Below are 13,484 nucleotides of genomic sequence, written 5' to 3' on the forward strand. Positions count from 1 at the left end.
TCTGTCTCTTCGGTTTTATTTAGCTCTCAATGTCATGTGGAATGAATCACTTTGGTTGGAGATCAAATTCTTTGATAGAACGGATCTCAGGATGAATGAGAAATAGACCATGTATTTAGCACTTCTGGCTGAATGGTTGCAAATGGTGCATCACCGATAGACCCATCTGCAACAGGTATATGGATACGGTCAAGATGCTGTATCCATTCTGTTGGTTCACTTACTATCATTCTGGCAACCATGTCTTTCAAGGTTCTGCTATTTATCTCTGGTAATGTTGTCAGGCCAGTCTTGTTAAGAGACAGATATATGACTAGTTTAGTTTAGAGATACAGCATGGAAACAGGCCCTTTGGATAAACGAGTCCACGCCAACCATGAATCAACTCTTCATGTTCATTTTATGTTAACCCACTTGTTTATGTACTCCCTACAGATTTAGACCAATTTTTACAGAGGCCAACTATTCTACAAACCTGCATGTCTTTGAGACAGGGAAGGAAACCAGAGCACCCGGAGGAAACCCACGTGGTCACAAGTTGAACGTACAGAACCAACACAGACAGCTCAAATGAGTCAGGATCAAACGCTGGTGTCTGGTGCTGTGAGGTATGCTCTAGTGGGAGGCTTTGCAAAGAACAGCACAGAACAGGAACAGGCCCTGTAGCCCACAATGTCTGCACCAAACATGACCCCAAGGTAAACTAATTTCATCTACCAGTACATGATCTATATCCTGCTATTCTCTGCATATCCATGTGTCTATCTAAAAACGTCTTAAATATCACTATCGTGACTGCCTCAACCACCACCCGTTTCAGGCACCCACGACCCTCTGTAAAAAAAACTGTCCCTCTCACCTCAAAGTCTTAAAACCTTAAAACTATGCCCTTTAGTCTTTGACATTTTTCATCTTGGGAAAGGTTCTAACTGTCTACCCCACCCATGCCGCTCATAAAAGGTTACATATATCTATCAGGTCACCCCTCAACCTTCGAAACTCCACCAAGTTTGTCCAACCTCTCCTTAGAACTAATGCCCCTAATCTAAGAAGCACTCTAGTAAAATAAAGCTCTGTTGAACTGTTGTTGAACTGTTGAGTAATGATTCTGCACCCTCTCCAAACCATCAAATCCTTGAAAGGAGCCATTAGGAGGTAGTGAACATAATATGATAAGTTTTAATCTACAATTTGTGAGGGAGAAGGGAAAATCAGAAGTGTTAGTATGGTAGTTGGGCAAAGGGAACTATGGAGGCATGAGGGAGGAGCTGGCCAAAGTTGACTGGAAAGATATCCTAGCAGGGAAGACGGTGGAACAACAATGGCAGATATTTCTGGGAATAATTCAGAAGGTGCAGTATCAGTTAATTCCAAAGAGGAAGAAAGGTTCTAAGGGGAGTAAGAGGCGACCGTGGCTGTCAAGGGAAGTTAAGGACAGTATAAAAATAAAAGATAAGTATAACATAGCAAAGATGAGCGGGAAGCCAGAGGATTGGGTAACTTTTAAAGAGCAACAGAAGATAACTAAAAAGGCAATACGGGGAGAAAAGATGAGGTACCAAGGTAAGCTAGCCAAGAATATAAAGGAGGATAGTAAAAGCTTCTTTAAGTATGTGGAGGAAAAAATGTGGGTCTCTTGAAGACAGAAACAGGTGAATTTATTATGGGGAACAAAGAAATGCCAGACGAGTTGAACAGGTACTTTGGATCTGTCTTCACTAAGGAAGACACAAACAATCTCCCAGATGTACTAGTGGCCAGAGGACTTGGGGTGATGTAGGAACTGAAGGAAATTCACATTAGGCAGGAAATGGTGTTGGGTAGACTGATGGGAATGAAGACTGATAAATCCTCAGGGCCTGATGGTCTGCATCCCAGGGTACTTAAGGAGGTGGCTCTAGAAATCGTAGACGCATTGATGATCATTTTCCAATGTTCTATAGATCCAGGATCAGTTCCTGTGGATTGGAGGGTAGCTAATGTTAGCCCATTTTTTAAGAAGGGAGGGAGAGAGAAAACAGGGAATTATAGACCAGTTGGCCTGACATTGGTGGTAGGGAAGATGCTGGAGTCAATTACAAAAGATGAAATAGTGGCACATTTGGATGGCAATATCAGAATCGGTCCGAGTCAGCATGGATTTACGAAGGGGAAATCATGCTTGACTAATCTTCTGGGATTTTTTGAGGATGTAACTAGGAAAGTGAACAAGGGAGAGCTAGTGGATGTAGTGCAACTGGACTTTCAGAAAGACTTTGATAAGGTGCCACATAGGAGATTAGTGGACAAAGTTAGAGCACATGGAATTGGGGGTAGGGTACTGACACGGATAGAAAATTGGTTGGCTGACAGGAAACAAAGAGTAGGGATAAACGGGTCCCTTTCAGAATGGCAGGCAGTGACCAGTGAAGTACCGCAAAGCTCGGTGCTGTGACCGCAGCTATTTACAATATGCATTAATGATTTAGATGAAGGGATTAAAAGTAACATTAGCAAATTTGCAGATGACACAAAGCTGGGTGGCAGTGTGAACTGTGAGGAAGATGTTCACAGTGTGACTTGGACAGGTTGGGTGAGTGGGCAGATGCATGGTAGATGCAGTTTAATGTGGATAAATGTGAGGTTAAAAGAACAGGAAGGCAAACTATTATCTGAATGGTGTCAAGTTAGGAAAAGAGGAAGTACAAGAAGATCTGGATGTCCTTGTACATCAGTCACTGAAAGTAAGCATGCAGGTACAGCAGGTAGTGAAAAAAGCTAACAAGAGGAGTTGAGTACAGGAGCAAAGTGTCCTTCTACAGTTGTACAGGGTCCTGGTGAGACCACACCTGGAGTACTGTGTGCAGTTTTGGTCTCCAAATTTGAGGAAGGACATTCCTGCTATTGAGGGAGTGCAGCGTAGGTTCACAAGGTTAATTCCCGGGATGGCGGGACTGTCATATGTTGAAAGAATAGAGCGACTGGGCTTGTATAAACTGGAATTTAGGATGAGAGGGGATCTTATTGAAACATACAAGATTATTAAGGGATTGGACAAGCTAGAGGCAGGAAACATGTTCCTGATGTTGGGGTAGTTCAGAACCAGGGGCCACAGTTTAAGAATAAGGGGTAGGCCATTTAGAACAGAGATGAGGAAAATCTTTTTCACCCAGAGAGTTGTGAATCTGTGGAATCCTCTGCCTCAGGAGTCAGTGGAGTATGATTCTCTGGATGATTTAAAGAGAGAGTTAGACACAGCTCTTAAAGATAGCGGAGTCAAGGGATATGGGGAGAAGGCAGGAATGGGGTACTGATTGTGGATGATCAGCCATGATCACAGTGAATGGCTGTGCTGGCTCAAAGGGCTGATTGGCCTACTCTTGCACCTATTGTCTATTGTCTAAGACCTGCAGTGGCTGGAGAAAAAGGACAACATCAGATTAAGATAGAAATAACTTTCTTATTTACAAACTGCTCGTGGGGAATGAAAGTTAAGGAATTTAAGGGACATTTCATGTAGAAAATCACAACATTTCATGCAAAGCCAACATTATTTTGTTAGAATTAAACACGGAATTGGGAGGGGAATCCCTGCAGGTTTTTCTACACGCTGGCACAAAAGCTTACAATTCTTTCCAGTGCACTGTCCATAATCCCATTAATGCAAAAATTCATGTTCCCCTTCTCTCTCCATATGTTTATCATCCTCCTCACCAGTCTTTACATAACTCTGCCTTAACTGACTGCAAATATATTAGTTTAGTTTAACATGGAAACTGGTCCTTCAGCCCACCAAGTCCACTGACCATTCATCACCTGTACACTAGTTCTAGGTTATCCAACCTTTGCATCCTGCACTCTGCGGGCAATTTGCAGAAGCCAACTAACCTACAAACCTGCATGTCTTTGGAATGTGGGAGGATATTGATGCAGGTGGCAGCAGGACCCCTGTTTAATGTCTCGTTCCCATGTTGCCATTGCCAGCAGTTTTTCCCTGGCCAAGTACTGAACCATTGTATTTGCTGAGATTTCTTGTTCGGGTCCCTGAGTAGGCCCTTGAATCCACAACTATCTGACTGCAAGTGGAGCGTATCATTTCCCAGAGCAGAATACACAGAGTTCACCAAAATTAAAGGATATTCTTTGTCGTCAATAAAAACTAAAGAAACCTGAGAGAATCTCCACGAGTATAGGAGCAAAGATGGATGGATTGCTCTTATGGAACAATTGAACACTCATTATTGAGTCTTGCTAGACTTCGAATCTAATTAGTCTGCCAAACAATAAAGCTACTTCACATGTACACTGATGTACATGAAGGGTCACCTGTCCATGCTCTCCAGGGATCCTGTCTGACCCGCCAAGTTACTCCAGCACTTTGTCTTTTTTTGTATCTGCAGTTCCTTGCTTCTACATGGAAATTCAGAATGCTCCGACAAATGCACTGTGCATGGCTAGTTCACAACATGTCTGAAGAAGGGTCTCGACCCGAAACGTCGCCCATTCCTTCTCTCCTGAGATGCTGCCTGACCTGCTGAGTTACTCCAGCATTTTGTGAATAAATACCTTTGATTTGTATCAGCATCTGCAGTTATTTTCTTACACTTGATCATACAATAGACATACAACAGTATTTAGTTTTTCCAAAGTCAAACCTTTTAGTAACAATGGGAGATTTTCCTATCCAATTTTGTCTACCTTAGAAATGATCATTGATGCTAACTCAACCCGAGTATAATGTCTACTTTAAAATACAGCATTCTCTTCACCATGAAGCTGTCCTGATGCAACCATACAAATAATGTGAAATTTGAACTTTGTGCAAATAAAAAATAAAATAATCCAATTGGAAGAGGGCATTGGGTCCCACGTGACTGCTCCGCCCTTCAATAAAATGATGGTTGATCTTTTCTGGTCTAACCTTCCATCCCTCAATCCCTTTATACTGAAAACATGAATGAGTTTGGATTCGAATAAACTCAGTTACTCTTTGATAGAGAATTACAAAAATTCTCTACTCAAGAGTAGCTTGGAAAGTCAGTACCCTCCATGACAAGATATTTCTCTTCATCCTAGTCTTGATCACCCAACACCTTACTTTAAGACTTGAGCCCTTGGTTCCAATCGTCCAGGTCAGGAGCAACAATATCACCTCAACTATCCTGTTAAAAATTGTTAGAAATATATCCATTTTAGTGAGAACACCTTATTCATACAAACTCAAACATAGGCCTAATCAGCTTAATCTTTCCTTGTACAACAAACCCGTCAGTCCAAGATTTATACTGGCGAACCGTCAATGCATTCCCTCTATTGAAAGTATAACCTCCCTCATACAGGAAAAGCAGACGTACACAATATTCCAAATGCAGTCTGAACCAGGAGCCTACTTACAGCCTTACTCTCAAATTCCCTTGCGATGAAGGCCAACATAACAATTGTTTCACCAACTGCTTGCCAGTTTATCAACTACATATTAACTTTCAATGATGAGTTTACCAGGGCACCCAGGGCTCTCCAAACACAAACACCCATCAACCTCTCAAAAGAGGTTTCCTGGCAGAGGCTGAAAGGTTTAGTGGCCAGACAAGGCTTAAGAGTTGTAACATTAACTGCTCCCCCCAAAAGGTGTTTTTAACTTGAAACATACTAATGTGGAATTAGTGTTCTGGGTGAAGAGCATGGAACAGAGCAATGCAGTATTTTCAATCAACTTTCAAGGCAATACATAAGAAAATACTCAGCAACTGAGTCCTAGAAGCATCCTCAAAGCACAATAACTAGCGGGAGGAATGTGACTTTGTATAGATTTCACAATCACTGGACATCCCAGGGTTTCATAGCCAACTAAGTACTTTGGGATACATAGATGCTGCCAAATGTGGCAGGCAGTTTCCACAGAATCACATCTCATAAACAGTGGTGAACTAAATGACAAATAACGTTGGACCCTGTGTGGCCACTCAGTTGCCCCCACCGGCAGTACTGCAGCCACTCTAATCATCTGCAGATCTACAAATCCCAAATGCTGAGGCCCTGCTGCTCCAGCTGTGCTGTAAAACAACGAGCACGGTGGATGGCAAACCGACCTCAGGCAGTGCAACCAAATCCTGGCCCCAACCATTAACTCTTTCCTGACATCTCTTAAAAAGGTTTCTAGAAAAATAATACATTCACTTAAAAACTCATTAAATCACCTCTGCTTAGTTAAAAGCAGAAATAACTCCATTCAAACACAGATAACCCTTGCTCTATGAGATGTGATTGGGGGTGGGAGGAAATTGCATCCTAGAAAATGGCCCACGTCACAATTTTCCATCATGCAAATCCGCATCGTCTGCACACGTGTCAGGGAGCGCGAGTTGATAAAAAATCTATTGATTTAATTTAATTTTTTTCCTCACAGATTCTGTGAGGGCAAATGGCATTGTGTATCTCATATTTTTGGGTAAGAATCTGTGAATTTTGTAAGGGTGTATTTCCGTAACCTGTACTGTCATAATGCGGGGTCATCTGTAAATGCAACGGCCAGCGTTGAAAGGTATCCAACTCCAGGGAGTGGAGCCAGAAGGCAGACTGTATGCATCTGATGTCCAACAAATGACTTATCTCTGTGTTGCAGCACGTAGGCCTGGAAATTCAGACACAAAGTGCTGGAGTAATTCAACGGGTCAGGCAACATCCTAGGAAAACAGGGACAAGTATTGTTTCAGGTCAGAACCCTTCCTCAGACTAAGAAGGGTCACCTGTCCATGCTCTTCAGGGATCCTGTCTGACCCGCCAAGTTACTCCAGCACTTTGTCTTTTTTTGCATCTGTAGTTCCTTGCTTCTACATGGAAATTCAGAATGCTCTGACAAATGCACTGTGCATGGCTAGCAGTTCACAACATGTACACCTACTAGCCATCAGCAGTTTGACAATGTCTTCATTGATGTTGGTTGAGGAAGACATTAGCCGTGGTATTGCTCTTTCTCAGAACACCTGGAAATTGAAATGGGCACGAGCAAGGGTAGAGAAGACCTTTTTTAGTTTAGAGATATACAGCACAGAAACAGGACCTTCGGCCCACCGAGTCCATGCTGACCATCGATCCTCGTACAATTGCATTATCCTACATACTAGGGACAATTTACAATTTTACCAAAGCCAATTATCTTACAAACCTGTATGCCTTTGGAGTGTGGGAGGAAACCGGAGCACCCGGGGAAAACCCACACTGTCACGGGGAGAACGTAGAACTCCATGCAGATGGCACTTGTGGCCAGGATTGAACCTGGGTCTCTGACACTGTAAAGCAGCAACTCTACCAATGCACCACCAGGCCGCCCTTAGCTTTATGCATCATCCAAAAGACAGCATCTGTGACAGTGCAATGCCTTCCCATTATTACATTAAAGGGTATTACAATTCAAAACCTTGTAAAGCAGTGTGAGCTACAGCCAAGAACCTCAGAAACAGCAAGGGAAATAATAAAGTGTTATAACAGCACAAGTTGTAATCAAGAACATTATAATAGCAGGGGGTATAATTAACACCATCAGGATACAGCATGAGTTATAACCGAGCACTTATAATGTTAAAAAATGTATGCAGTGGTTATAGTAAAGCATAGCTTGATTAATGACAGAGAATTTACTACCGTGAGAGTTACACCTTGGGGCCATAGATCATAACACAGTACAAATGTCTTGTTAGGAGATGGATATTTTTTTCTTACATAAAGATTTGTTAAAGGATATATATATATATATCCTAAAAGCCAATTTATTCTCAAAAGTCTACTTTAAAAGGTAATTCATAGCGATTTACAGCATAGGAGATGACTATTTGGCCTGTTACGTTTGCAATGGTTCTTCAGGGGAAATATGCATTGAATCAGTACCCAAGGTTCCCAACCCTACAAATTATTCAAGTACATTTCCTCTTGTCTTTTGGAAATTCTTAACTATCTATATTCTTTTATGCTATGTCTTCCAGATCTTGGCAAATCTTTGCATGAAGAAGGTTTTCTTCCTTTATTTTGCCACCCACCCCATTGGTTAGAGGGAACAAATTTCTCTGTGCTGCCCACAATCAATCATTCAGCACAAGTCCCTCATTCCTGTTATCATCCTGGTGAACCTCTTCTATATCTTCTATCTTTCCCAAATGTGTCCCAAAATACATCCATTTTGTTCCCCAGAGGATTTAAATTTAAATTGCCATGTGAGCACCATTTCACCTGTGTGCCACAGAAATCTCCTAGTATCCTTACCACTTTCCACTATATTGTGAAATATTTAGTCAAAACCGTACTCTCAATACTGAAGACCAAGTCGTTTGTGCATATTGGTCCAAGAAAACAAATCATTCTACTCTCTGGTCATAGAAACACTCATTCACTATTTAAAAAAAGACACAAAGTGCTCAGTGGGTCAGACAGCATCCCTGGAGAACATGGATCAGTGAAGTTTCGGGTTGGGACCCTTCTTCAGTCTGATTGATGGGGGAGAAAACTGGAAGTGAGGAGGGACAAAGCCTGGCAGGTAAAATGTTGACAAGTGAGGGAGGTTTTGAAGGCAGATGTTTAGACAAAGGTCACAGATGAAAAGACAGAAGGTGTAAGATAAAAAGATTGAAGAGTTGTGAATTATGAAGGAATGGAGGTGGAAGGGGAGAAGTTGTTGTAAGTCCAAGTCTGGCACAGGGGGGCGGGGTGGGGGGGGGGAACAAATGGGGAGGAAGAAAGGAGGAGCACAGGAAAATGCAGAAGGCCTCGAGGCAATGCGTTCAGCGAAACGGTCGCCGAGTCTACGCTCAATCTTGCCAAGGTGCAGGAAGTCATATCAGGAGAACACCACATGCAATATGCTAGGTAAAGTAGGTGCCAAGACCTTCTGGTTCACCGAACACTAGCACTAAGCCTGCCAAGGCCTTCTGGGTCACCATCTCTAAACTCATCTACTGCATTTGGTGTTCCTAATGTGGTCTGTACATCAGCAAGACCATATCCAGACTTGGCGACCTTCACTGAACATTTGCTCTCAGCCCACCAAGGCCTTCTGGATCTCATGATTGCTAACCATTTTAACCCCCCTTCTCATACTGACCTTTCTGTCCTGAACCTCCTCAACAACTTGCAGTAGCCTCTCTACTGGGCATTTAAAGCTTGCAACCACAGGCATGTTTCCCCTCTGAATACATATCTACTGCATTATTTTCATTAGCACGCTCAGCTACATTGATGGATTTAATTAGGCTTAGATTAGTTTAATTTAGAGATACAGCACGGAAACAGCCCCTTCGACCCACCACGTCAGCGTCAACCACCGATCCCATACACTATTTACACTAGGAACAATATGTAATCTTACCAAAGCCAATTAATCTACAAACCTATAGATCTTTGGAATGTTGGGGGAAACTGGAGCACCTAACCTGACGAAAACCCACACAGTCACGGGGAGAATGCAAAGTCCGTACAGACAGCACCCGTAGTCAGGATCGAACCTGGGTCTCTGCCACTGTAAGGCAGCAACTCTACCGCTACACCACTGTGCCGCCCCACAATTAACCATGGTTGCATTTTTATCATGTTCTCTATGAGAATTAGCTGTACTTGCCTACTTTACCTAGGTCTAAGATCAGACAGTTATCCTATCATTACCCGAGTTGAGCCTTTTTAATAAACACCACTGTTGTATCTGTACACTATGGAAGGCTCGATTGTAATCATGTATTGTCTTTCCTCTGACTGGTTAGCACCCAACAAAAGCTTCTCACTGTACCATGGTAAAATATGACAATAAACTAAACTAATATTTGGAGTCCTCTGCTATCACTTCCCTACACACCGAGAATGACAGATTGCAGTCAGAGATTCCTCTATAACTGTCCTTGATTCAACCTTGACCAGGTGGCTGACTAAAAGATAGCTAATGTATGCCGTTGAATTTGTTCCTCCTCACAGACCAAAGACAATAAATATCATGTTAGACCATATCAGCAAAAGTAACCACCTCCTCAATAGCTGGCTGCTGGTCTAACATAGACCCTTCCCTTCAGATGTAAATTGAAGGAAATTAAAATGGAAGCATTCAGTTATTTTAAATGTAAATCATTGGCTCGGGTTTTTTGAAGCTTAAAATGTTGGAGGACAATTAAAAGTTGCTCGCCCTTAGTTTACAGGTGTAACACAGTTTACAGGTGTCGTGCAGTTTACAGGTGTCGTGCAGTTTACAGGTGTCGTGCAGTTTACAGGTGTCGTGCTGCAAAAGCAGCACTGAAGTTGTTAGCAACATGTTGAGTTGACACAGAAATTCAGAAGCTACTGCCTGTGATTCCCTGCTCCTCTACTGGGAGTTTGTTTTTGCAGCCTTTCCCACTATAATCCATAAACTGATAAATTATTTTCACTCTGAAAAAGCCTTGAAAACCCATCTTTGTTGAGTGCAAGAGAATTATTAAAGATTGGGCATAATCTGTTTAGTAGCCTGTCCTCAAAGATCCAGTTTTGCCTGAATGGCTGAATTTAATGGGTTGTGGCCTAATTCTGCTCCTAGAACTTATATGTAGTTTCTCATTCAGATAACTATTTTTTTTAAACATGTAAAAATGATACAAACGGAATGATATGTGCATATCCTGGTTTGCTGGCTTAAAAATCGTGTTTAACTAGTTTGACAACTTATTGATGGTGGACATCAAGCCTGTCCCCGACCTGATTCTTGACAGCAACAAATGTTAGACAAGGACAAGTCTATGCTGGTGCTGGCAAGAACCTTTTGACCAGCTTTGCAAATCTGAGTGAATTTGCTTAAATCAAGAAAACCCAGTGAAGAAAGCAAGGATAACTTTGAACTAGGTACATATTAATCTAATTGCAAGGTCTGTATGTTTGCTCACTAGGGTGTGACACGGCTCCTTGTCTAGTTTGTACACCAGCGCTGCTGTACAACTGGACTGCTCTACCTACCCTGTGCCTAATTTGAATTTGGCAAATGGAAGCACACCCTTTAATGTAACCATTTCCAGAACCGATACGAGAAAATATCTAAAATCTAACCAAGCTCCCGAGAATGCGACAAAAAGCACTTTATACCAACGTCTTTAACCACTGTCTGACCTGCACCACTAGGGCTGTGAGCTTTACAACAGGATAAAACTCTCCAATAACTGGATAAAACTGATCAAATTGAGGCATTCTCACATATTCACCGAACTGCATTCACTAGTTGACAGTATTACAATCAAACTTCACGACTGATCAGTAAGAATGTCAGCAGAGATCCACAGACGATTATCTGCCTCTTCAGTGATTAAAAACAGAACAGGTTAAAGGTTATCTCCTCAGATACTGCCTTGCTGCCTTTCCAGAATTGACTCTTTTTATTTCAGATTTACTGCTGCTGCGGTTTTTTTTTTCATTTGCGGAATCCCCGACTTCCCTCTCTCTCTCTCTCTCTCTCTCTCACACACACACACGTGTTTAGATACGTCCCATTCTTTGGATGCGGTTGTGAATTTCTTTCTGTTTTGTGTAAGTGTTGACCGCACAAGGTCAAACAGGTGCCGCTCCCAGTCCCCACCAAACAGGGTGCGGAGGGTCGGTGTTCCTGAATCTCAGCGGAACCCCAAAGTGACTGTTTTTACTTCCCTGGGCTGTGGCTGGGACACCTGCGACAGGTTGGCACCCACGATCTGTCCTGTCCTGTCCCCAAGCCGTGCCAACTGGAGGCGTGGGGGTGCGTGCAACAGTTTAGTAACTCGTAGCGACGTTTCGTCTGAGGGGAATCGCATGAGGTTGCACTGAATGGAAAGTCTGCATTCATTAAGTATCCAAATCCTGGAATCGTTATATACACAAAATGCTGGAGTAACTCAGTGAGGCAGGCAGCGTCTATGTGGAGAGAAGGAATGGGTGATATTTCGGGTCGAGACCCTCGACTGAGGAAGGGTCTTGACCCGAAACGGTCTCTCCAAAGATGCTGTGTGTCCCGCTGAGTTACGCCAGCTTTTTGTGTCTATCAAGTCAAGTCAAGTCAATTTTATTTGTATAGCACATTTAAAAACAACCCACGTTGACCAAAGTGCTGCACAACTATCCTCGGTTTAAACCAGCATCTGCAGTTCCTTCCTACACATTTCGTCTGGAATCACTGTGAGCATGTTGGTAAATGGCACGTCTTTAATGTGTTCTGGGCTCTGCCTAACGATTCCCCCACCAGCGACATCTCCCCCAAAAACATCTCGTGGCCAGCCGCTTCCAAGAGGCAAATCCCCAAAACAAAGGCCCCGCCAGCTGCTGCAGAATTAAACGTTGCTGAGAAAGGGATCCTCAGCCCCCACACCACACTTCCCACACAGGATTAGCCAGAAAACACCCACCTCTTCAAGTGTCAGCAACGCTCTGGTTACTGTGGTGCTGCCTGCAAGTTTGAATTGCGCTGGGACAGCACCGTGGGAGGATGAAGAGACTCCCACATCCACGCACACATCATCCCCAGATTGGGCTCCCGGCTTCTGCGATCACTTCCTTTTCCCTCCCCCTCCTGCCCGAGGGCGGCTGGAATTTGAGCTGCTCAGGGAAAGATGAAAAGCTGGCTGTTTGCGACTTTGTACTGCTGGCTCGGCTGTGACCTGCCCTCTCTATAAGACCGCGGTGACGCAAACAGCGACTCAAGCACAGGGCTTAAAGCCTCGGTCCGATGCAGGCAGAGTCCTGCTGAAGGTTGCACAGCTCCCCCCCTCCCACCCCCCACTCAGAGGCAGGGGAGAAGCCCCTGTCCGCACCACTCCCACCGTGGTCTCTGTGGGGCAGTTCCACTGCTGCGCTGTGGGTGCCAGATCAGTCTCCCACCTTGAGTGAACCAGGCGAGGCCGCGCAAGTCAATCATTGACTTTCCTGCTCGGCGAGGTACAAAAACTGGTTTGCGAAAATCAAAAGAGGTAAAAACTCACAACCTGGCTCTCTGCACAGCCAGCCAATGTAATCCGCGCCATGTGGTTTATTAGCATCAACAGCTCCTCCCAATACATCAGGAAGTCTGACAATGCACGAATGTCACATCGATTCCTACACTTCACACATTCTGGCAGGACATTTGCCCCTCTGGAACTCACGTGGCCCAGAGAGTTTTACAGGTAAAACACAAGAACGGAAGAGAGCAGGAATTAAGAGCCAGCGTGAGACACCTGCCCCCCTCAAGCCTGTTCTGCCATCCATCACGATCATGGCTAATCTTCCACCTCACCTGGAAAAATCAAAAACATGAAGCTGCTGGAAATCTGAAGTAAAAATAGTGGATGCTGGAAACACCCAGAAGGTCGTGCAGCATCTGAAAGAGAGTTAGTTTCAGCGTGAAGATAGATAGATCAACCGTGATTGAATGGCAGTGTAGACTTGATGGTCCAAATTGCCTAATTCTGCTCCTAAGATTTATGAACTTATTGTAACCTTACAAACACTTTCAGGTGGGAGGGGCAAAGTTTAAAGGAGACGTGTGGGGTCATGTTTTTTTACAG

General features: G+C 43.5%; 1 protein-coding gene across 10 annotated transcripts in view; it reads right to left on the minus strand.

Moving 5' to 3' along the window:
- Positions 1 to 13,484, minus strand: part of dlg3 (discs, large homolog 3 (Drosophila)) — a 358,637-nt gene that overhangs the window by 56,146 nt on the left and 289,007 nt on the right. The window contains exon 1 of one of the 10 annotated variants that reach the window (XM_078412476.1): positions 12,348 to 12,644. The exons of the other annotated variants lie outside the window; for them this stretch is intronic. The gene's annotated coding sequence lies outside the window, so the exon portion shown is untranslated. Of the gene's footprint in view, positions 1 to 12,347; positions 12,645 to 13,484 lie in introns of those variants that run through there. 10 annotated transcript variants of the gene reach the window in all.

The sequence above is a fragment of the Rhinoraja longicauda genome, chromosome 15 (genome assembly GCF_053455715.1).
Source record: "Rhinoraja longicauda isolate Sanriku21f chromosome 15, sRhiLon1.1, whole genome shotgun sequence".
In the NCBI taxonomy this organism is placed as follows: domain Eukaryota; kingdom Metazoa; phylum Chordata; class Chondrichthyes; order Rajiformes; family Arhynchobatidae; genus Rhinoraja; species Rhinoraja longicauda.